This window comes from Cryptomeria japonica, chromosome 2, assembly GCF_030272615.1.
Source record: "Cryptomeria japonica chromosome 2, Sugi_1.0, whole genome shotgun sequence".
Lineage (NCBI taxonomy): Eukaryota > Viridiplantae > Streptophyta > Pinopsida > Cupressales > Cupressaceae > Cryptomeria > Cryptomeria japonica.
The window spans coordinates 217,242,308-217,264,935 of record NC_081406.1 but is presented as its reverse complement, the minus strand read 5'-3'; the positions used below and the strand labels follow the sequence as shown (position 1 = coordinate 217,264,935).

General features: G+C 34.4%; 1 pseudogene; it reads right to left on the bottom strand.

The window, feature by feature from the left end:
* Positions 1–3,233: 3,233 nt before the first annotated feature.
* LOC131037102 (delta(24)-sterol reductase-like) lies at positions 3,234–21,464 on the bottom strand (annotated as a pseudogene).
* Between the last annotated feature and the right edge of the window lie 1,164 nt (positions 21,465–22,628).

Below are 22,628 nucleotides of genomic sequence, written 5' to 3'. Positions count from 1 at the left end.
TCATACCAAGATTGTAACTAAAATTGTTTATGCTCCTAATGAAATACAATAGATATTTGAGATATTTGTTTGCATCTATAGACCAAAGATCTTATTTCCACACAAATCATTTTGATGAACTTGGTGTGTCTTATGCTTGCATAACTTATAATTTGCATTTGCAAGTGTGATCTACATACATTTAATTGGTTTATGCTTGCAATTAATTTTGAGATATATTCCTGATGCACTTACATTACATGCATATAGATAACTAGTTCATGAAAACATAACATTTTAGTTAACCCAATTTGTCTTATATTATATAAAAAAATTAAAGTTAAGACATACATCTTATTTATTCGCATAATATTTTTTATGTACGTGCAATAAATTTCGTTTATGTACATGCATTGGTTAATTAATCACAAAACTTATATTTCATAATGCTTATAATTAATTGCATCGTTGTTATCTCATATCACTTGGTTAATTAATTGTGTATGTGATGATTTTTTCTTCTGGTAAAAAGTGTATATCCTAAATATCAGGTTGATAATAATAAGAAAATATTACATTTTACAATAAAAGCCCTAAATCAAAGCCAACGAATGATCCAAACATGAGTGCATGTGCGAAAAAGTACCTAATGTAAAATGGACCACCAAAACAGAGAGTGTCCACAAGTCTACCCAAGATATACATGGAAAGACCCTAATACGAAAAAAGATCATCTTTCAAATGAATGACATTTGTCGTTAGACACTAGAAGAATGAAATGTGTCCAATTTAAACATAGTCGACATGAGGTTACTTAAACTATCACTGTTAGAACATATGACATGTTCAAAACCCTTCATCTGTATAATAGATTATCCATTTCCTTCTTTAGAAACACTTCTAATGGCAACGTTAATAAACATCAGATATTTCGACTTAGCTTGCATATTATTTATATGATTTCCTTCCAAATCCCAAGCCATAACTATACATTTCTCTTGCAACAGTTGAAATTTATTGACAACCCCCTCACTTACGCATGCTTAAGTCTTCAAGTTTGATCACTTATGGTTGCTCCGAAAATGATGTCTTGTTTTCTACATCAAGTTCCTTTTCATAGATTAAACTAAATCAGCATATCCAGTCTCAAAATGTTTTCCCTCAACTTCTTAATCTCCATCTTCGATTACTTCCAACTTACTTTTATAGTAGATGCTCAAGGAAGTTCCTGAATCTCTGAACTTGTTACTACAACAGTGGTAGAGAGAAGTAACAAACATGCACCGAATATCTCTCTTATTAAAATTTGAAGGTTCATATTGTGGTTGATAACCATGATGCTCAAATAGCCAATTCTCCCTTCTTCGTACTATAGCTGCCCATCACATGCTTCGCCATGCAAAACAAGACCTAGCGCATAAGTAATTTCAACACTTAAGTTCATCTCAGCATATTCTGTGTCACCTTGCAAGTGTTCCATCTCGAAACCAGGCTTTGAATAAATCATCGTCTTCATAGGGAGTTTGAAGGATGATAAAGAAAAGGTCAAATAGGATAGATCTCCATCTCACAGTGCTGAAATTGAAATACATCTGCACCTTTTTGTCGAGGAACAAGCATGTCCTGGATCACATGCATTTCTGTAAAGCAGCAATGTAAGCAACGACAACAGAAGAATAATATAAACATTTAAATTGCAAAAATAAAGAAGTAATTATCATACGGTTCAATCATTACATTCAATGGTTTTATAAAGTCATTATTTCTCCTATAAAACTAACTTACGTGAGTGAACTACCCAACCAGCTTACTAACCTAACTTGATTTACTAAATGTAAACTTTATTTTCTAACAACACTCTTTAAGGTTTACTGTATGAAAAAGAAGAAAACTACAAACAAAAGATCATTTAACATAAACCTTATTCATAACAACCCCCTTTGAAGGTTTACATTATGAAGTAAAAAAAGAAAAAACGAAATCAACATTAGCCTAAACTTCCCAATCTAGCCAAATGTTTGGAATTTCCAACTCTTCATCAACATCAACATCAACCTAAACTTCTTGGTCTAGGAAAATGTCTTGAATCTCCAACTCTTCATCAACATCAACCTAAATGTATTGGTCTAGGTAAGAGAATTTGCAACTCTGCAACAGGATCAACCCAAACTCCTCATCTTTGGGTAAATATGCTAATCATCCAACACACAACTGTCCATAATTAGTTTGTGGATTCCAACTGTCCATAGACCAATGACTCATGAATTTTGTGGATTCAACAATCTATGAACTAACATGCCACTACATGCCCTTCTTGCTCCTGAAAGAGCTAGTGATAAAAGATAATTCTCATGCAATGCATCATCCCTGAATGAGAAGCTAGTAAAGGATAACAAATATCCTCCAGCCTCCATTTTCTCCAACCTCCAATAGTACCCTTTAATTTATTAGAGAATTTATACATCTTCATAGTCATCTTGATTACACATTGCAAAATTACACTTTTCTCCTCTAGTTTCATTGGCAATTAATTACACTTTAACTTGGCATGTATGAAATTCATGACCTTCAAACTTTAGAATAATACATGATTTTTCTATATTAAATCAAATCATTTATCACTCCATTTTTATTTAATAGAAAAGTTAATATTAAGCTTCCTAATAGCAGAGAGACGACAAGCACATACCTTGATTTGATGAAATAAAAAAATAATTATGATTCTAAATTTCCTTCATCAAATGAAACTCTATTATTTTTTATTCTTCCACGTTGTAGCATTAATTGTCCTCTATTTTTTAGATGCCTTTAAACATATGCTGGAAATTTCACGACATCTGATTTAGTCACAAACTGCAACTTTCTCATGTTACACTTGTTATAAGACCGCCTTCTTACCACACACAAGAAGTAAGGCCCTCATTCACTATTCTCATTTCCCTTCCATTCATTCATAGGCCAATTTTTTTTAAATGCTCTAATACCAATGTAAAGTAGTAATGTAAGCAACAACAATAGAAGAATAATATAAAGATTTACATTGCAATAAAAAAGAGGTAACATATTATCATCATATGGTTCAATCGTTACAATAAATGTATTGGCTTTATAAAGCCATTATTTCCCATACAAAACTAACTTACGGGAGTGAACTACCCAGCCAACTAGCTAGCCTAACTTGATTTATTAAATGTAAACTTTACTTCATAACACATTTCATGGTAATTTCTCTATTAGTTTCTCCCTCATTAATCTTAAGAAACCTTGGGAGGCATTAGCCATCCAATCGCCCATTTGAACCACCATTAAATAGGTAATGGTAAAATGAGAATTCCCTCTCAATAAAATCACCTTGTATGCTTGTGATAGTACTCTCTCCTTTCTAAAGTGTAGTCTCTGCATGTTGGAAGAGCTAAGGCTTGGATCACCAACTAGAACTATTAATTAATTTTCCCCTTTCTTTAAACCTCTTCTTGTGGGGCATACCTCCCTATCATTAAACACACCATCTATGGCATTATAGATCATGCTCCCTACAAACTTAGGGAGCTGTGAGGAATTGCTTGATCTCCATCCCTGGGTGCAAAAGAATCAATATAAGCCTAAGCCAACTCTCTAATATTGCCCACCATATGCTTGTAGGTTGATCTTGTGTAATCCTTGATTGGTATGAGTATAATCTTTGATTCTACTAGTAGTTAAAAAATTCTTCAATGATCTAAACTCCAACAATGAGATCGTCTAGTTCAGTCACAATTGCAAGGGCTAGATTCAAGTACATAGTCACACTCGAAATTTGAGCCATGTTCACTAGAGGCCTGGTTTTGAGAACCATTCTCATCTTATCAGTTTTTTTTTTATATTTCTAAACATAGAGATAACCACCTCAAAATGCCTAGCTCTCTTGTAGTCCATATTGCACATATCCACTAGAATCCAAGATTTCCTAGCAAAACAAATTAGTCCATATTTTGATGGGACACATAGCTTGAAGCACTTGATTACTTTCTCCACATTTTCTTCATGATATTTTTGTCTTGTCTTAAGTGACTTACTCTCAAGTCAAATTTAGCCCAAGTAGGTCATGGAAATGAAGCAAAAAAGACGTTGCACGAGACATATGATAATGATCCATATAAAGTTCATGGAGTAGTCCATCTAGATTTTCTTCCTCCTTGTCCTTCCCAATATTGGTTGTCCCAAATCTAAAGGCATTTTTATGACTTCACAATGAGAGAAAGAGTTAGCAATAAAACATATTCCTCCTAATTGGAATCCTCTTGAGCGATTTCATTGAACACTTGGTCAGCACTAACGTCTGTAATAGTAAGAATATTTCCATCATACAGACATAAAAAACCCTTATTTTCCAAGTAGTCTACCAAGTTGTTTCCTTCTCTATAATAGTGCATAATTTTGTAGGAGGTCTGAACCTTCCTGTAGGATGTATCTAATTTTCTAGTTTGTAACTTCCAGCTTCTTTAAAGATGAGATGGTATTGAATGACTCATCCTCTATCAAAAGGTTTTCTACTATCATTTGTACTAGCAGTTAAATGCCTTCAAGGAGAGCTCTTACTTCTACAATATATATGTGAAAAAATTCGTGCAATTACCAGACCCAGGCTGTGATTATGATTAACAAAACCAATACCTAATACACCCAAGCTTTCCTTAGAGGCTCCATTAAAATTCAGTTTTATGAAGGTGAAATTTGCTTCTATTCCTTTAGCACATCCGAATCCTAAGAGTATAAAAAGAATCAAGTTTCTTATTCTTGATCCTAAGAGTATAAAAAGAATCAAGTTTCTTATTCTTGTGAATATAGGCTTTTACTACTTCTAAAATTGACATTTCAATTTTTTTTTTTTTTTGCAAAAGAGGTGAACCCCATATATTGAAATTTCAATATTACTAAGAATTGGTTGATACAAATTTTCTTCCTTTCTAGAGATTCATTTATATCATTCCCACCAAATTTTCAAATAAAAATTGACAAGGCGACACCATTGAGTTTCATTTGGAGTCATGTCCTGTTGAAATATGGCGACTGATCAGCAAAGTACTGTACACTTAGCACGTATTCTCACCGGGGTCCAAGGCCGGGCCGGGCCCCGAGCAGGGGTTCGGGGGCGGCAGCCCCCAAGAAAATTTTTTTTGCTGTTTTTTGTTGATGAAAACCGACATTGTTATAAAACCCTAAAAAAGGCCGACTTTGTTTTGTTGCCCTAAAAACACATGTTATAAGTGGCTGGGATGCTTAAGGCATTGTAAGGTTGATGTACTATTTTTGCTAGATAATAAGAAAGATTGGACGGTTGTGTATGGTGGACTTAACCCATTCTGGGTGAACCATGTTAAATCTTTGTGTTATCTGTGTCCTGTTTTATTTCTTTATCTTTTGTATTTAAATCTGCATATAATTGTTAGTTCATATTTGCTTCGGATCTGCTTGAAACCCTAACAATTAGTATCAGAGCGAGGTTTTCTGTAAATTGGCAGGACTTTCAGATTTGAGTGGGAGCAATGTAGGATTCCAAATTCAAGGTCGAAAAGTTTAACAGCCAGAATTATCAGTTATGGAAAATGCAAATGGAGGATTACCTGTATCAAAAGGATTTGTGGTGGCCATTGGAAGGAAAAGCAAAGAAACCGACCACAATATCAGATGAAGAGTGGGACATTTTAGATAGAAAGGCACTAGGATCCATTCGATTGTGCCTTGCGTCATCTGTAGCATTCAATATAACGAAAGAAAAAATGACTGTAGATTTGATGGCAACATTGGCTAAGTTGTATGAGAAACCCTCGGCTTCAAATAAGGTATTTCTTATGAAGCATTTGTTTAACTTGAAAATGAGTGAGGGAGGATCTGTAGCGGAGCACTTAAATGAATTTAATACAATTACCAGTCAATTGTCTTCGGTAAAAATTACCTTTGCAGAAGAGGTTGGGCTCTCTTAATTTTATGTTCTTTGCCAGAAAGCTGGAATAGCTTGGTTATGGCTGTAAGTAACTCTGTCTTTGGTAAAAATACTTTGGTATTTGATGATATTGTTGGTGTTATCCTAAGCGAGGAAATGCGAAGGAAAAGCACAGGTGAGACTCCAACATCATCGGGTAGTGTTTTGAATGTGGAGAACAGAGGAAGATCAAAGGAAAGAGGAAAAGGCCTTGGGAATGAGAAGTCACAAGGGAAGTCAAAGAAAGGACGCTCTCAATCTAGAGGAAAGAAAGATTGCTGGTACTGCGGAAAGCCTAGTCATCTAAAGAAAGACTGTTGGTCTCGGAAAAACAAAGAAGGAGACAAAAATGAAAATGACAGTAAGGAAGCTAATATTGCAAGTAATACTTTACAAGATGCTTTAATCTTATGTTTGGATAATGTTAATGATTCCTGGGTAATAGATTCTGGGGCTTCATTTCATGCTACACCCCATAGAAAATATTTTCTAGATTATGTTCAAGGTGATTTTGGACAGGTATATTTGGGTGATGATGAGCCCTGTCAAATTGTTGGAAAAGGAAAGATAAAGATCAAGTTGCAGAATGGTAATGACTGGTTTCTGCAGGAGGTAAGACATGTTCCTAATTTAAGAAGAAATTTAATTTCTGCAGGGCAACTAGGTAGTGAAGGTTGCATAGTTACCTTCTCAGACAGTATGTGGAAGGTCACTAAAGGATCATTAGTAGTAGCTAAAGGTGTGAAGGTAGGCACATTATATCTGTGTACTGGTAACACTTACTCTACCTTAGCTGTTACAGATAAAGTTACTGCAGGGACAACAACAATAAATGTTGCAAGAACAGATTCGATAATGTGGCACCATAGGCTTGGGCACATGAGTGAGAAAGGGATGAAAATCCTTCACTCTAAAAATCTATTGCCAGGACTAAAGAAGATTGATTTAGAGTTCTGTGAAAACTGTGTTTATGGTAAACAGAAAAGAGTCAGATTTCTCAAGGTTGGGAAAGAGAAGAAGAGTGAGAAGTTAGAGCTTGTACATTCAGATGTATGGGGACTGACTCAGGTATCATCTCTTGGTGGCTCTTGTTATTATGTTATTTTTATTGATGACTCAACCAGAAAAACATGGGTATATTTCCTAAAACAAAAATCAGATGTTTTTGAAACTTTTAAGAAATGGAAAGCTTTGGTTGAGAATGAGACAAGAAAAAAGTTGAAGTGTCTCAGATCGGATAATGGAGGTGAGTATTGCAGCAAAGCATTTGAAGATTACTGTTCCTTAAATGGGATTCGAAAGCAAAAGACAGTTCTAGGAACTCCACAGGAAAATGGTGTGTTAGAGAGAATGAATAGGACCATGATGGAACATGCGAGGAGCATAAGATTGCATGTTGGATTGCCCTTACATTTTTGGGCAGATGCTGTACATACTGTTGTCTATTTGATAAATAGAGGACCTTCAACCCCTTTGGATGGTGGTATTCCAGAGGAGGCATGGACTGGTAAAAAGGTAAATTATTCTTTTTTAAAAACTTTTGGTTGCGAAGCTTTTGTCCATGTTGATAAAGAAAACAGAACCAAGCTTGATGCAAATCTCAGAAATGTACCTTCATTGGATATGGGATAGATGAATATGGCTATCGGTTATGGGATTTTGAAAATAAGAAAATAATTAGAAGTAGAGATGTTATATTCAATGAGAAGGTTATGTATAAAGAATAGATGCAGGAAAAGAAGCATGAACAAGACAAACAAGAATATGTGGTGTTGGATGAGATTCTTGAAAATGAAATGCCATAAGTACCTGATGCTCAGCAACAACAGATTGTCCCACAAACTCCTGCAAGTGTTAGACGTTCTATGAGGACAAGTAGACCCCCTGAAAGATTTTCTCCTTCTTTGTATTCTATTTTATTAACGGATTCTGGTGAACCAGAAGAATATGAAGAAGCAATGCAGGTAGATGCCAAACAACAATGGGAGCTAGGCATGAAAGAGGAGATGGACTTCTTGATGAAAAACAAGACTTGGGACTTAGTCCCTTTACCTGCAGAAAAAAGAGCCTTGCCTAACAAATGGGTTTATCGGCTGAAGGAGGAGGAAGGAGGTCAGAAAAGATATAAAGATAGACTTGTGGTAAAAGGTTTTGCACAGAAAAAGGGTATAGATTATGATGAAATATTTTCTCCAGTTGTAAAAATGACTTCAATTAGAACTGTACTTAGTCTTGTGGCTGCAGATGATTTACATCTTGAACAATTAGATGTCAAAACAACTTTTCTCCATGGAGATTTGGAGGAGGAAATTTACATGTTGCAACCACAGGGATATGAGGTCAAAGGTAAGGAGAACTTGGTGTGCAGGTTGAAGAAAAGTCTATATGACCTAAAGCAAGCACCTTGACAATGGTATTTAAAATTTGATAGTTTCATGGTTGAACACGGTTATCATAGATGTCATTCTGATCATTGTGTATATTTTAAGAGATTTGATAATGGCAGTTATATTATCCTGTTGCTTTATGTTGATGACATGCTTGTTGCTAGGTCTAACATGCAACATATAAATGATCTTAAACAGAAATTAGCCAGGTCATTTGCTATGAAGGATTTGGGTGCAGCTAAGCAAATTCTCGGTATGAGGATTATATGGGACAGGAAAAATACAACCTTGAATTTGTCCCAAAGTGAGTATATAAAGAAGGTGTTGAAAAGATTTAACATGCAGGATGCAAAAGCAATTAGTACACCTTTGGCTAGTCATTTCAAATTGACTAAGGAGATGTGCCCAAAGGCACAGGAAGAGGTTAATAAAATGTCTAACATCTCGTATTCATCAGTTGTTGGCAGTCTGATGTATGCAATGGTATGCACAAGGCCAGATATTGCACATGCAGTAGGAGTTGTGAGCAGGTTTATGAGTAATCCAGGTATGGAACATTGGAATGCTGTGAAATGGATTCTTCAGTATTTGAAAGGAACTACTATGAAGGCATTGTGTTTCAAAGGATCTACTGCTGCTCTAAGTGGATTTGTTGACTCTGATCTGGCGGGTGATATTGATTCATGGAGGAGTACTACAGGGTATGTTTTTACTATAGGGGGAACTGCAGTCAGTTGGATTTCTAGGTTGCAAAAGGTTGTTGCACTTTCAACCACTGAAGCTGAGTATGTTGTTGCTACAGAAGCTAGCAAAGAGATGATTTGGTTGCAATGTTTTCTGAAGGAATTGGGTCAGACACAAGAGGATATCCCATTGTATACTGATAGCCAGAGTGCCATTCATCTTGCGAAGAACTTTGCTTTTCATTCAAGGACAAAACACATTCAACTCAGGTACCACTTCATCCAGACTATTTTGGAGGAGGGTCAGTTACGGCTTGAGAAGATTCACACAAGTGAGAATCCTGCCGATATGTTCACAAAGGCAGTTTCACAGGAGAAGCTGATTTCTTCATCAGTTTCTGTTGGTCTTCTTGATTGATAATTGTGGAATTTATACCAGTCAAGTCCTAGTGTTTTATCCAGCAGATGTTGCATGTACAGTGGTGTCATGTAGTTTCAGTCTCCAAGTGGGAGATTGTTGAAATATGTCGACTGATCAGCAAAGTACTGTACACTCAGCATGTATTCTCGTCGGGGTTCGGGGCTGGGCCGAGCCCCGGGCAGGGGTTCGAGGGTGGCAGCCCCCGAGAAAATTTTTTTTGCTATTTTTTTGTTGATGAAAACTGACATTGTTATAAAACCCTAAAAAAGGCCGACTTTGTTTTGTTGCCCTAAAAATGCATGTTATAAGCGGCTGGGATGCTTAAGGCATTGTAAGGTTGATGTACTGTTTTTGCTGGATAATAAGAAAGATTGGACGACTGTGTATGGTGGACGTAACCCATTCTGGGTGAACCACGTTAAATCTTTGTGTTATCTGTGTCCTATTTTATTTCTTTATCTTTTGTATTTAAATCTGCATATAATTGTTAGTTCATATTTGCTTCGGATCTGCTTGAAACCCTAACATGTCCAACATGAGTGGGAGAATGGATACTTTAATACTAAATAGTCTCTTATCTCTGCTTCAGAACCATAAAGGACACAACCAAATGGTTGTAAGAAACCAATTCTCGATAGTTTATCATTGGTTAAGATCTTACCTCTAAGAGCCAGCCATGCAAAAGCACCTTCTTTAAGGAGAACTTCATCCATCTAGCAGAAAGTGAAAATTTATTTATGAATGAAAGGCTGCTAGTGCTTAATGATTTCATATCTTTGTTTGACTGAATACTGGCCTATTGGTGAAGGAGACCAAATTAGACTCTCTTCCATGCTCTTATAATAGATTGATAATTGTTTTAGTTCTTTATCTAGAAGATTCATTTGGCCAATGGGATGGATAGCTCCGATTAGTCCTTCCAAAGGACCTTTTTAATGTCATCATTATCTTGAACTCAAATGTAGTTACATAATTTATCACCCTAGATTTGTTTTAGCAAAAGTTTTATTTCTTGAGGATCTATACCCTTATCTATACGAGGATATCCATTCTAAGAGTCCTCGTAGAATAGATCTTTTTTCTCATCATGTATTACCCATGTTAAATGAGGGAGAAAGATATTTTTACATTTCATCATAAAATTCCGCATCTAGTATCTAGGTGGGGGATTGGAAACTTTGAATATTATTTCAACCAAGTTTAAGTTTAAGCATTTTTATGTGATTATGTAAACATATTAGAATTCTGATTCATGAAAACCTTTCGAACCAGTTTAACACCTAATCCTAAGCTTCTATCTTCTAGATTGTGAACTCTTGTGCCACCTAAAATTTTGGATGAACAAATCTTGTCCCATGCTAACAAAGAGGTATTCTTGTTATCATCTTTCTTTCCTTTCCATAGGGAGCTCCCGAGATTGGATTCAAGACTCCCAAAACCCCCTTTGCAATTGAGAAAATAGATATTATGCAATTATGAATCAAAGCCATGTCACAACCCTTTTCCATATATTACAAACTAATTTATACTTCTTTATTAAATGATTTTTTTATTTATTTTAAAAACAAAAAAATAATTATGATTCTAATTTTTCCTTGATCAAATGAAACTCTATTATTTTTCATGCTTCCACGTTGTAGCATTAATTGTCCTCTATTTTTAGATGCCTTTAAACATATTCTGAAAATTTCACGACAACCGATCTAGTCACAACTACAACTTTCTCATGTTACACTTGTTATAAGATTGCCTTCTTACTACACACAAGAAGTAAGGCCCTCATTCACTATTCTCATTTCCCTTCCATTCATTCATAGGCCAATTTTTCTTTTAGTGCTCTAATACCAATGTGAAGCATTAATGTAAGCAACAACAACAAAAGATTTATATAAACATTTACAATGCAAAAATAAAGAGGTAACATATTATCATCATACGGTTCAATCGTTAAAATAAATGTATGGGCTTTATAAAGCCATTATTTCCCATACAAAACTAACTTATGGGAGTGAACTACCCATCTAACTAGCTAACCTAACTTGATTTATTAAAGGTAAACTTTACTTCCTAACACATTTCATGGTAATTTCTCTGGTAGCTTCTCCCTGGGTAGTCTTAAGAAACCTTGGGAGGCATTACCCATCCAATCGCCCATTTGAACCACCAATGAATAGTTAATGGTAAAAAAAGATTTCCCTCTCAATAAAAACACCTTGTATGCTTGTGATAGTACTCTCTCCTTTCTAAAGTGTAGTCTCTGCATGTTGGAAGAGCCAAGGCTTGGATCACAAACTAGCATTGTTAATTACTTTTCCCCTTTCTTTACCTCTTGTTTTGGGGCATACCTCCCTATCATCAAACACAGCATCTATGGCGTTATAGATCATGCCCTACAAAATCAAGGACCCTTGAGGAGTTGCTTGATCTCCATCCCCGAGTGCAAAAGAATCAATATAAACCTAAGCCAACTCTCTAATATTGCCCATCATATGCTTGTAGGTCGATCTCGTGTAGTACTTGACTGGTATGAGTATAGTCTTTGATGCTATCAGTAATTACAAAGTACCTCAATGATGTAAACTCCAACAATGAGATCATCTAGTTCAGTCACAATTGCAAGGGCTAGATTCAACTACATAGTCACACTCAAAATTTGAGCCACGTTCACTAGAAGGCCCCATTTTGAGAACCATTCTTATCTTATCATTTTTTTGTATATTTCTAAACATAGAGAGAACCACCTCAAAATGCCTAGCTCTCTTGTAGTCCACATTGTATATATCCACTAGAATCCAAGATTTCCTAGCAAAACAAATTAGTCCATATTTTGATGGGACACATAGCTTGAGGCACTTGATTACTTTCTCCACATTTTCTTCATGATATTTTTTTCTTGTCTTAAGTGACTTACTCTTAGATCAAAGGTAGCCCAAGTAGGTCATGGAAATGAAAGAAAAAAAGACATGTTGCACCAAACATATGATAATGATCCATACGAAGTTCACAAAGTAGTCCATCTAGATTTTCTTCCTCTTGGTACTTCCCAATATTGTTTGTCCCAAATCTAAAGGCATTTTTATCACTACACAATGAGAGAAAGAGTTAGCAATAAAAAATATTCCTCCTAATTGGAATCCTCTTGAGAGATTGCACTGAACACTTGGTCAGCACTGATGTCTGCATTAGTAAGAATATTTTCATCACACTGGCATAAAAAACCCTTATTTTTCAAGTAGTCTACTAAGTTGTTTCCTTCTCTATAATAGTGCATAATTTGGTAGGAGATTTGAACCTTCTTGTAGGTTGTATCTAATTTTCTAGTTTGTAACTTCCAGCTTCTTTAAAGCTGAGATGGTATTGAATGAGTCACCCTCTATCAAAAGATTTTCTACTTTCATTTGTACTATAGTTTAATGCCTTCAAGGAGAGCTCTTACTTCTACAATATTGATAGTAGCAATAGGAATATGTGAAGAAATTCCTTCAATTACCAGATCGAGCTATGATTATGCTTAACAGAACCAATACCTAATACACCTAAGCTTTCCTTAGAGGCTCCATCGAAATTGAGGTTTATGAATTTTTAATCTTGAGTTTTCCATGTTATTTAGTAAGATTTCTTTGAAATCAAGTGAAATTTGCTTCTATTCGTTTAGCACTTCTGAATCCTAAGATGTATAACAAGAATCAAGTTTCTTATTCTTGTGAATATAAGCTTTTACTATTTCTAAAATTGACATTTAAATATTTATTTTATATTTTTGACTAAAGAAGCAAACCCCATATATTGACATTTCAATATTACTAAGAATCCGTTGATACAAATTTTCTTCCTTTCTAGAGATTCATTTATTTCATTCCCACCAAATTTCAAATGAAAATTGACAGGGCAACTTTCCAAAGGCAAGAAAAGAAGGATTTCTTATGAACCATTGGCTAGGATTCAAATAGCTTCTCTATGTATATTTGCAATGATGCATACCAATCGAGTTTCATTTGGAGGTAAATAGTCTCTTATATCTGCTTCAGCACCATAAAGGATACAGTCAAATGGTTGTAGGACACCAATTCCCGATAGTCTATCGTTGGTTAAGATCTTACCTCTAAGAGCCAGCCATGCAAAAGCGCCTTCTTTAAGGAGAACTTCATCCATCTAGCAGAAAGTGAAACATCTTTTATGAACGAAAGGCTGCTGGTTCTTAATGATTTCATATCCTTGTTTGACTAAATACTGGCCTATTGGTGAAGGAGACCAAATTAGACTATCTTCCATGTTCTTATAATAGATTGATCATTGTTTTAGTTCTTTATCTAGAAGATTCATTTGGTCAAAGGGGATGGATAACTCGGATAAGTCCTTCGAAAGGACCTTTTTAATGTCATCATTATCTTGAACTCAAATGTAGTTACAAAATTTATTAGTTACAAAATTTATCACCCCAAATTTGTTTTAACAGAAGTTTTATTTCTAGAGGATCTATCCCCTATCTAACGGAGGATATCCATTCTAAGAGTCCTCGTAGAATAGATCTTTTTGCACATCGTGTATTACCCATGTTAGATGAGGGAGAAAGATATTACATTTCATCATAAAATTCCACATCTGGGATCTAGGTGGGGGATTGGAAACTATGATTATTATTTCAGCTAAGTTTAAGTTTAAGCATTTTGAAGTGATTATGGAAACATATTAGAATTCTGATTCATGAAAACCTTTCCAACTAGTTTAACGTCTAATGCTAAGCTTCTATCTTCTAGATTGTGAACTCTTTGGCCACTTAAAATTTTGAATGAACAAATCTTATCCCATGCTAACAAAGGGGTATTTTCATTATCATCTTTCTTTCCTTTCCACAGGGAGCTCCTCCTAAGATTGGATTCAAGACTCCTAATACCCCTTGCAATTGAGAAAATTGATATTATGTAATTATGAATCGTAGCCATGTCACAACCCTATTCCATATATTACAAATTAATTTATACTTCTTTATTAAATGATTTTTGTTTAATTTTAAAAAACAATTAAATAAATTTTTAATATATATATTATTATTATAAAACTTTTATTAAAACATATTATATTTTTAACTTTTCAAAACTTAATAAAAAATGTATTTGAGAAATTATATTTATAAATTTAAAATTCTATATTAAATCTCATTTACTATGAATTTATTAAATATCCTTTAAAAAACAATGACTTATTTTAGAAAGAAAAAGTAAATAGAAAAAGAAACAAAACTTTAAAAAAAAAGGGTTTCTATTAAAATATTTAAACTTAATATAGAAGTAAAAGCCCATGGAAAATCTTCCCATATTAATAAGGAAAGACTAAACATAAAAGGAAATTTAATTTTAAGTAGTAGTTACATTAAACTAAAACAAAACTAAAGAAAATTATGGAGCGTGAACTTAAAAAAAGTTATTTTAGAAACTAAATAAGACAAGTCAAACTCAAGTTTCACTAACGAAAACTAAAGCAAGAGTCCACGTTTGTATGCAAGTAAAGAGAAAATTTTAAGCTTTGTCCGTGATAAAAATGGCGTGCATGCATTTTGCAAGGATGTCGATTAAAAACTCATGCAAGAAACTTTGCATCTCTTTTCATGAGATTTTTATATATACATCAGACATTGCTATTTAAGGGGAGGGAAATCACTGGTTATTATCACTGGTTTATATATACGTCAGAGATTGCATGTCCGCGACTAAAATTTGCTTCTAATAGCTCCATGGGTGGGAGGCTCCTGTTTTGGGTCTCTAAAATGACATTAAATTCTTTGTTTAGATCATCATAGTGGTGATCTAAAATTACATTAAATTGTTTGTTTAGATAATCATAGTGGTGATCTAAAATGTTTAGATCATCATAGCAGTGATCTAAAATGATATTAAATTCTTTGTTTAGATATTAAGTAAAAGTGTAGGGGTTAATACCCATGTATCCTCCTGTAATTATCTTTTGTCTCATCTAAGATTTTGTATGTGCATTCATGTGTCAGTAAGCTTTCATACATTCTACTATAAGAATTGGAAAACAATGTGATTGATTTCTCTCATAACAATATGCCAGAATTAGTTTTTGTGTGTGAACCATATTATCAATTATGTATAGATAGATAGGATGCTTCTAAAATATTATGAGTGTTTTGTGGATTTGAGGACCTGCCTAGAATACAACACTTATATTCAATTATGTGCTCTTTGTATTCATGTGTATGCTCATGTATGATTTTGAAGTGCTTTTATATGCATTCTCATGTTTACTCAATGTTTGAGATAAATATATAATATGTTCACCTCCTAGAATAAAAGTGATTGAGATGGATCTAATATATCAAAATGATTTTTAATAGTTAAGAATGGATTGTTGCTTCTATTTTCATATGTATGTTATATACATCTTGCATGCCCATGATATTGTTACATTAGGGTTAGAATATGGATATGCCATGTAACACATTTCTATAGTCTTCTTCGTGGTGGGTTGTGCATCTTTCGTGTCATGAAAATAATTCATAACTAGTTTCATTCTATTAAAATCTAAACACTAATACAACACAAAGTGATACATATGAATATATTTTTAAAAAAATTTATTTCAATGACATATAGTTACAATGCACCATGACAAAGTGTTGAAATGAAATTTGAGGCATCCAAAAATGATGATGGAGTTAACTAATACAAACATTACATACTTCAATTATGGAAGGTGAATATGGATTGCCCACCTATTATGTCAAAACAAGTAGCGCCATAATTAAATATATATAGCAAAGTATTTAGCCAAAGTTGAAAGAAGCTCAAAAACATACTATCAAATGTTAATGAAGCCTGAAAATGTACAAAATGGTAATGATTCATCAATTGCTAACAAAATGCTTCTCATATAAATGATAATAGAAAAGGATATTTGAGCCCATGAAACAAGTCACATGCTACTAGAACTTCCATTAGTAGAGAGAAGTAGAAGGTTCATTGACTTAAATGTTTATAAGGAAGTATTCAAACATGTAGGCATAAATGTTAACAATGACATTGAGAAACATACCATATATTTCATTTATACATATAGGAATAGGCCTTGATATATGAAAGCTATATCACTTAATGATGTTGTGAACACATGGATATATAACCACAAAAACTTATAGGTGAGGACATATGGAATCCAATAAAAATAGTAGCTACTTTTAGAGTCTTTCCAAGATTTCAATCAGTTTCAACATGTGACTTTGACAAATGGATTTACTTTCACTAGATTGAGAATTATTTTTTTACAAACCTTTTTGTGAAATCCAAATATATATTGGTCACAATAATGAAACAATAGTTGAAATAGGGGATAGCTTCATGTATTATCAATGGTACCTCTAGAAAGATTAGTTATTGAACATTGGAAATGATACCAATTCAAAATTTGAGGACACCAATAATACCCAAGTTAGTATTATAGAAAATGAATGGGAAATGATATCTATATTTCATCATGGATAGATTATGCTCACTACTAATGGAAGTTCAATTCTATTATTCTATTTAACTCAACCAAAATGAATTGTAAGCCTAACCCTACAATATTAAACCATATTAAACCTTTCGACTAAAGCAAATTGAATGATAACTATGTACCAAAGTAAAGTCCAAAATTCAATCCTAACTCTAGACCAAGTTGAACTATAACACTAACCCTAAATAAAATTCAATCCTAACCTAACTAGTTCAACAAAAAATTGAATTGAATGCTAACCCTAACTCTATACATATTGAGCTCTAGTTCTAGAAAAAAATAGAATCCAAATCCTAAATAAAATTAAACTCTACACCTCACTATAAATGAATTCAACCAAATTAAACCCCAACCCTAATCCTATACCAAATTGGGTTCCCTTAACACAACACTAATAATAGCTTAATACTATTACACTCTACTGATATTAATAATAATAAAAAATCACAATTAACATATTTATATTAAGTTAAGATTAAAATGTATTCTTCTACAAAATATTAATATACTAATAATAATTCAATATTGCAATTAATATTAACTTAATATAAACATGTATTAAGTGGGAAGTTGACTACTTCTATATTAATATTAATATTGACTATTAATAGGTAGAAACAGGGCAGTTGACTACTTTAGAATTATTAAGTGGGGTTTTCATGAAATTAAGGACTTAAGTATAAAGAACAAGATTGTTTCTAGTAAGCTAGATGAAATGGAAGCTAAAGGGGTGTCTCAGAAGGTTGCTAGGGTTTTATTGACTGAAGAAGAGAAGATGTCAATGTCCTAGTGCCTTCAAAGAACTATCGATCTCATGGATAAGACGAAGAAGGAAAATGAGAAAAAGATAAAACATCTAGAAGGGGAAATTGACAAAATCCAGGTAACTATGAATTCCATCATGAAGCAAAGCCATAGAATTGTGAAGAATTCTTCTACTACAATGAACACCTTGGTGGATAAGTTGGAAAATACTCAGCAGGGGACCCTGTTTGTGGACTTGCAAGCTAACAAAGGCAAAAGCTAGAAAGAGAATTTTGGCCCTTTGAAGAAGACCTAAAAAGAAAAGAAGATTTTGTAGCTCAGGAGATCTACGATTTGAAGAAGGTGGCTCAGGAGATGAAAAACTTTGGAGCTGAGATTGCCAATACATTAAAAGTCCCTAGGTTAGTTTTGTTTATTTGGTGTTGGCCTTTTGCTAACTTTTATCTCGTTGCTGTTATCCTTTTGTGTTTGTTTAGTATCCTTCTTGTCTTAGTGAACTTTATTTAAATATTTTATTTTGCTTCTAAACTTTCTGATTTTGGGTCCCTATAAAACTCATTTTTTTCCTTGATCATAAACTTAATATAAACATGTTAATTTAATTAAACAAATATTGAAAGAAAATTTTACTAATTAATAATTTTTAGAGTATATAATACTTTTGTAATCTTAATAATTTTAATATAATACTAATATTAATAATAACATAATATCTTGGCTATGAATTTTATATTACATTAATATTAATATATTTCTCTTATATGTTTTGGGGTCCGATTGCTACTAGCTCATATATCTTAAAATTCAATCTATATAAATTATGCATATATATTTTGAGGCATTTAATTTTTTAATACAACAAGAGTTTGGTAGTCTTGGACTTCTTTCCACTTAGCAGAAAAGGGTTGCCTCTTTGTGTTAAGTGGATCATGCTTGCAATTTCTAGAGATGAAGCCTAGAAAATCCTCCTTAAGCATTGCATTTACTAAGTTTTATGTTCATTAGGCCTATTTCGAAAGGGATCAACTTTAAAGCCCTTTTGATCATGAAAGACACAATTCAAATAAAAGGCAATTTTTTTTGCCAAAAGTATCTATCTTGCCTCAGAATCCATCAAGCCCTATCTTTGGTGGCTTGGTTCTTTCTTTTGAGATGTGTTTTATTTCAATTTGCACAACTTTCGGTGGTCTCCACTTATTAAAATTCAAGGGTTCCATCTAGCTTATTTATGTTGGGTTCATGCCCAAAGGTTTCATAAAAAGGGCACCCACACTAATTATGATTCATTTTCTAGAGCTACAATGAATCTTCACTCTTGTGAGGATAAGAAAATTAAGTTTTCCTCTATTGGCTAGACTAGGGGCCATTTGACATTACCTCATCAACTCTTCCACTAGACATGCTACACAATATTTCTATTTATACTATCAAACCTTGGTGGAAAGACTAGCATTGGTATCCCAACACTGCTTTCTATAATTACTTGCCACATGTGGGATATTGATATCTTTCTCTACACCTTCTTATGTTTTCTTCTCTAAATTTTTGGTGGCATTTGCACTCACCTCTATCATTTTGACAATGTTGGTTTCATAGTATATTTTGGCAGAACTTGTTATTTAGCCTAAGTTCACCCACTTTGCTTGATGTATTCTTTTTCAAGGATTTCTTGTGGGTTATCACCTTCATCATATGGGTGTTCTAGATCCTCATTATTTATTTTGTGGACAACCTGAGTCCTTGAAGAATCTCTTCTAGTTCTATCACCATGCTCAACAATGTTAGAGTTGGACTCATGATTTCTTCTATCCCTTTCATCTAGAACCTTTTTTTGGCATATGGCTCTTTTGTGGGATCAGCCTCACATCCCTTTCAAGTATAGTCAATTTTAGAATTCTTTCAAGGTGGAGATTTTATTTTCCTTATGAAAATAGTAAAATGTTGATATTTTTACTCAGATCTATTGAAACTTCTATTTTAGTTTTTATGAAAGCTACTATTTTCTCTAACATAATGCTTCATATTCATGTTCAAGAAAACAAGGTGGCTCTTGAGGTTGTTCACTTTCAAGAGCTATTAGAACACTAGGTTGGTTTCCTATGCACTATGATCAAGGTCCTCTTAGACAATTTCGCTTCCTATGGTCATTCTCCACCTTGTAGCTAGCAGTGTGGGTGTAGCTTCTTAGCTTAGCATTCATGGTCTCCTAGATCTCACATGCCTGGCCACTAGTGAGGTACATTGAGTGTCTCATATTGTCATTCAAATTCCTCACCTCTACCTAGAGATGCTACCTCTTGGTGTCCCTTAGCTGAGATGGGGTCAATAGCTAGTGGTGGCAGTAGTTGGCCTTTGACTCATGGTGGTAGAGTTGGCCAAATTCTTCCAAGTGTCTCCCTTGGTTGTCCTTGACTATTTATTTAATGTGGAATAAAGACAAAGATAGATAATATACAAAATATATGATAGAAGAGATTTGGTTTGTTGTCAACATCACCCTAGACCTATTGATGTTTGTGGTAAACTAGATGGCCAGGATCCCCTTCTACCTCCCATTAGTATTTCTCTTGTGCTTAGTGGTTATTATTATTTTTGCTATTTATTAGTTGTTTGGGCATTGCCCGTGTCACTTTGGGGAGTTGCCTCATGTCCTCCTATTTTTTCTTATGAATATGTATAAATTTTATAGTTAATTGAATTAGACAAACTTATTCTTAAATAAAAAATTCCACATAATATCAATATTTATTGCCTATATGTTTTTTATAATAAAGCAGCCAAAACTAGGGGGCTGGCCTAGAATACAAAGCAAGCCTCAGAGAGAGCATAACCAACACACACACATCAACCAAACAATAGTTAGCCAATCCCTATCTTAATCATCAAAAACATAAACCACCTGCAACTATAGAATAACCCAAGATTGATAACAATCTCATCCATATAGTGTCTTAGACAACAAGTATCCATTAAAAAACTAACCTTAAACCATCTATCCCTAGAAATACACATATTTTTCATACTGCAGTAACTAAAGAAAACAAAGAGAGTATTAACAAGCCTCATAGGGCTGATAATGAAATTAAACATAACAAGGATCCAGCCAATCCTGAATCGAAACCTTAAACAAAAAAGGAAAGCAACACCCATTAATCATTTTTTTTAGCCCCCAAGTGTTGGGAGAGTAGTAGCCCGATCCAATCATCAGCAAGGAATTTAAATAGTTCCTTCATGATGTCACCTCCCAAGCCACCCTAGTTATCTTTATCCTAATGCAAGAGGCACAAAGCAGTAGCTGAGAAATAAATGACCTTACGAGAAAATTTTGCAATTTTGTTGACCTTGGTATCTAGAGAGTCAAGCTTCTTTTTCACACCATTCAGATCCTCAGAGATAGCTTTGCAACCCACACATTGAACAACCTCCTCCTTTTCACCTCCATCAACAACACTCTGACCACCCTCGGACTTCCTCCCATCCTCCTCAAAGATGTGTTTATGTGGGGGGGAACTGGTAGATAATGGGGAGGTATTCTTATTGTCTTCCTACATAGTCTCAGAGTCAGGGGCGTTGGTGTCCAACTTAGAATACTTTGAACCCTCCGTGGCCTCCATGTCATCCTCAGCCTTATCACTTTCCTCCTTCTCAGAATCTTCCACGTCATCTTTGACATAGTTATTCTTCACAACAATTTGCTTCATATGAGGTTTACCAGCAAATATGTTGGACCTACGAGGGGTCACACCATCTTCCATGTCAGACTCCACTAATAGGAACTTGGGTTCTTTTCTGGGTTTTCTGGAGGTAACTTTGGTAGCATAAGGATTACATTTGTTTTTTTCCCCAATTTTTGGAGGGGAAATGAGGGGGGTGTGGCCAGGGGATTGATAGGGTGTATTATGTTATTTTGAGGTATTTTTATTTCCCTTTTTAGCACTAGTAGAGGGGCCTGGGAAAGGGGGGTAGGATGGACAGAGATAGGTTTAGGTGGACACAGGGCCTAGTTGAAATTGTACAGACAAAACATTAAACTCTGTTGAAGGATGGTGAAATTGTTGTCGTGACTCATCCATTGACGAACAACTTTAATAGTGGATTCCAAAGCATGAAGTAAAAAGAAAGGAAAGGAAATAGTATCATGGTTGCGAAAATTATTAAGCAATGGGAAGTGGTAGTAATAGAAAACCCCATATCTACCCTCTAGGGTAAAATACTTCATGATAATTTTACACACCTAGTCCCACAGATAAGGCAGATATTCTCTGTTGAAGCCCCCACACAACTTAACTGGCTCCTCACCCTCTTTCTAGAATCTGTTCATACTGGTTTCATCCATGACCCTCCTAGCCTTCTTTAATTTCCTTCCCTCAGTAGATAGGCTCGTAGCCTGGGCAATGGTATCTGCGTTAATTTCAAAATAAATATCCCCCATGACAACTCTCCTATCATTGTAGCTACTGACAAACTTAATGGAGAGACTTTCATCAAACCCTATCATGGCTTCCCTGAATGGGACAATGACCCCTTCCTTGACATACATCCAAACACAAGGGTCATTGGGAAGGAAATCATCAACAATATCCGGCTCAACCTAGACTAAATTCCCCCCATATCAGTTTCCTCCATAGTGATGTTGGTGAGTAGCATCGAACTGGCAATGGACTTGCAGAGGGAGAAACCAGTGTGAAAAGCAAGAATGAATTCAACAGAATTTTAGCTGAAGTGTAATAAAAATGACAATAATTATCATTTATGGTTCTTCTTAAGGCACACATCCGCTAGCTCTGATAAGCATGCAAAAGGACACCTCTTCTCTCATCCGCCAACTTGTAAAGATCTATATTTTGGAAAACTCTCGAATCCCAGTTATAGCAATAATTATTGTACTTTCTATGGCCTATCAAATTAATGATTAAAAC